General features: G+C 33.9%; 1 pseudogene; it reads right to left on the reverse strand.

Moving 5' to 3' along the window:
- Positions 1–993: 993 nt before the first annotated feature.
- On the reverse strand, positions 994–1,915 carry LOC115285017 (annotated as a pseudogene).
- Positions 1,916–3,583: the final 1,668 nt, after the last annotated feature.

Below are 3,583 nucleotides of genomic sequence, written 5' to 3' on the forward strand. Positions count from 1 at the left end.
CGATCTCTTTCATAAGTTTTCTATAGTTTTCATCATATAGGTCTTTTACATCCTTGGTTAGGTTTATTCCTAGGTATTTGATGGTTTTTCGTGCAATCGTGAATGGGACCAGTTTCTTAATTTCTCTTTCGGCTGCTTCATTTTTGGTGTATAGGAATGCAACTGATTTCTGTACATTGATTTTGTACCCTGCGACTTTTCTGAATTCATTGATCAGTTCTAGAATGTTTCTGGCGTAGTTGATTGGGTTTTCCATGTAGAGTATCATGTCATCTGCAAAAAGGGAAAGTTTGACTTCTTCCTTGCCAATTCTGATGCCTCTCATTTCTTTTTGTTGTCTGATTGCTGATGTCAAAACTTCCAGCAATATGTTGAACTACAGTGGTGAGAGTGGGCACCCCTGTCGTGTTCCTGATCTCGGGGGAGTGCTCTAGGAGCATTCCCATTTTGGTTTTAGTTTTAAAACCCCTGACTCTTGCTGCCTAGTGGGACATTGTTTGGGTTGCTGATCAAATCTGTGTACCTGAATTGCAAATTTTTGATCCCAAATATACCCTTTGGCTTGACTAATGCCTCCTGTCAATTTTAGGTTGACAGTGATGTTAGTATTTGATATAATGCACTGGCCACATGTCCCTTCTGAAATGTAAGGCATTTAGGGACAAGAAATTTTCAAGTTTTCTGTTCTATCTCTAGTGTCTGACATGATGTCTGGTATCAAAACTGCTCTTGAACGCTAAAACCAAAAAAGGCAATAAGCACAAATACTCTATACAAAATATGCAATAAACTTGTTGTTTCGGCTTATTTTGTCTTATTTTGCTTGCAGTTTTGCAAAGGATTGTAAAGATGTGAAGCCTGTCTTTTGTTTCCTAGAAATGTATTATAGTTTCATTCAAAGAGAGCTTCCTAAAATAGTTTCCTCGCCAAGAAAGGAATGACTTAAAAATCTAAAGGAATATACTTTTTATTCCTCTACATTAGCAAATTCCATTACTTCTTTGAGAATAATACAGTTCTTTTGATTGAGTCCTTGAGAGCTTGTTTTACTTGCTTGTTTCTCAAGGTGTAAATGAAAGGGTTCAGCATAGGAACAATGGATGTAAGGACTACCACACTCTTATGATTAGCCACTAATTCCTTTGTTGAAGGCTTAACATAAATGAAAATACAGCTTCCATAGGTGACGGAGACCACAATCTTGTGGGAAGAACATTTAGAAAATGACTTTTTTCTTTGCTGGGTGGAATGGCCTTGTTGATATATATGTAAGATAGAACTACACATACAAGGGTCATAATAAAAGTCAACACAGCACAGACCATGACTGTCTGCTCTATTAGCCATGTTTCTGAGCATGATATCTTTAGGAGGGGGGATACATCACAGAAAAAATGGTCAATAACATTAGTGTCACAGAATTCCAGTTTTAGGCCCAGGCTGAGTGGTGGGATTATGATCAACAAGCCAGTTGTCCAGCACCAAATGATGAGTCTTCTACAGACCCTGTTGTTCATGATGGTCACATAATGCAGGGGTTTGCAGATGGCCACGTACCGATCTTAGGACATGATGGCAAGGAGGAAAAATTCTGTTACACCAAAGAGATCAGTAAAAAACATTTGAATGATACAGTTATCATATGTGATTGTCTTGTCTCCTGTTGATAAGTTGTACAAATATCTGGGAATACAAGCAGAGATAAATGAGATTTCTAAGAAGGAGAAATTTTGTGGAAAAAGTACATAGCAGTTTTAAGGTGAGAATCTATGAAAGTAAGAGAGATGATGGTCAGATTCCCAGTTATACTCAACATGTAGGTGATAAATAGAAAGATGAAAATCATAATCTTCAGTTGTGGATCATCAGTTAGTCCCAGTAGGATAAAAGTTGTTATTGTTTGGTTTCTCATCATTGACTTCAGACTTCAATCTGCATTTAGAATTCAGATATATTCGATATGCAGAGTATGATTAATGGAAGAAAAACTACGCACTTAAAATTTTTGTTTACAAATATCAATCCGTTATTATCCTAGGTTCCAGAATTGTATATTTTGGGTAATTCCAGAGGAGATTAAAACAATCAGAAAAGTTTATATTACATTCCAAAATATTATGGGTGCTTCCTTCTCATTACATTTTATTCACAATTTATATTTTATTTTCCTTAGACCTAGGATTTTATTCTCCCTACAGGTAGATTTGACCATTAATACTTTGTGAGATCAATTTGTCCCTATTCACAGACTGATTCCTAAAGCTAAATCTTAAACTTTTATTATCACCATCATGCATTTCCATCAAGTTTGATCCTTGTGATAAAGAACAAATATATCACAACTATATATAGGTTCTCCACATCTACTACTGAATATGTTGAGTTCCAGTGTTATAATTTAAAAAATAGGCGTATTACTTAAATAACTTCTTCCTTACTGATTTTCCTGACTCTCGTGATTATTTTGTGTAAAATTACACTCATTTCTCACGATGGTACCAAAGAGAGGAAGTGTTTTGATGACAAATATATTGTATAGAATGATAATATGTATTTTTGGGGTGTAAAATATATAGGCATGTAAAATAATTACATTTGTTCCCTGTTTCCAGACAGTTTAGTTAAGGTTGAAAAGCATTCCAAAAAACTGTTGTTAATATAACTAACTACAAAAAATTTTAGATTGAACTATTAAACACATTCTTCAAGCATGGCTTGCCTTCATTGTGACTCAGTTTTATCATCTACAGAATGGAAATAATATTTTCCTTCATATACGCATACTAAGTTAAAAATTAAATGTTAGTATATAAAGTAGTTAAAAAGTACATGGGTAATAATGGATAATAAATATATTTTAACTATTTTAATGACCTTGTCTAGAATGGATTTCCAATCATCAATATACTCTAGTCATCTTTTTTCCTCATGAATCTAATGAAGCAATTTATGTCAAAAATTTTCACATTTTTTTTGCTTTTAAGTTTAGCAAATTTCTAAGTAGAATGTGTACTTTCAACCACACAATATTCACAGCATTCTTTCATGACATACCTTAATACCACATATATGTTTACCTGCAATCTTTTTACCTTCTTATTTCTATTTGTTTTTTGCTGGTCTCTCTTATGTTGAGAGTTCTTAATACTTTACTTCTTCACACACATAGTATGAGTGTTTGCTTGAACTCCTTATCTCCAAAAATGATTGCTCTTCAGTCACCATAACCAAATGCACTCCAGACATAAAAAGTCCAAAATGAAACTCTTAATTGTCTGCATTCTCATCCTATTTTTCCCCATGATTTTTAAATAATTAACCATATATATATACATATATATATATTTATTTATTTATTGAGACTTTACTATATGCTATGTACTGAAATAAACACTTTACATGGATTATCTATCTGGAGTCATCTTCCCTCCCGTGATCTGTTTCCCCATTCCTTCTCAGTCTCCAGTCTCTAGTTTTGCTGGGAATGCACATACTCAGCCCTGGATTTTAGTTTTTAGTTCCCATAGTTTGTGCTTGGGAGATGTATCACTTCCATCAGGGCATTCAAATTATGCAACTCTTA

This window comes from Suricata suricatta, unplaced genomic scaffold, assembly GCF_006229205.1.
Source record: "Suricata suricatta isolate VVHF042 unplaced genomic scaffold, meerkat_22Aug2017_6uvM2_HiC HiC_scaffold_338, whole genome shotgun sequence".
Taxonomy (NCBI): Eukaryota; Metazoa; Chordata; class Mammalia; order Carnivora; family Herpestidae; genus Suricata; species Suricata suricatta.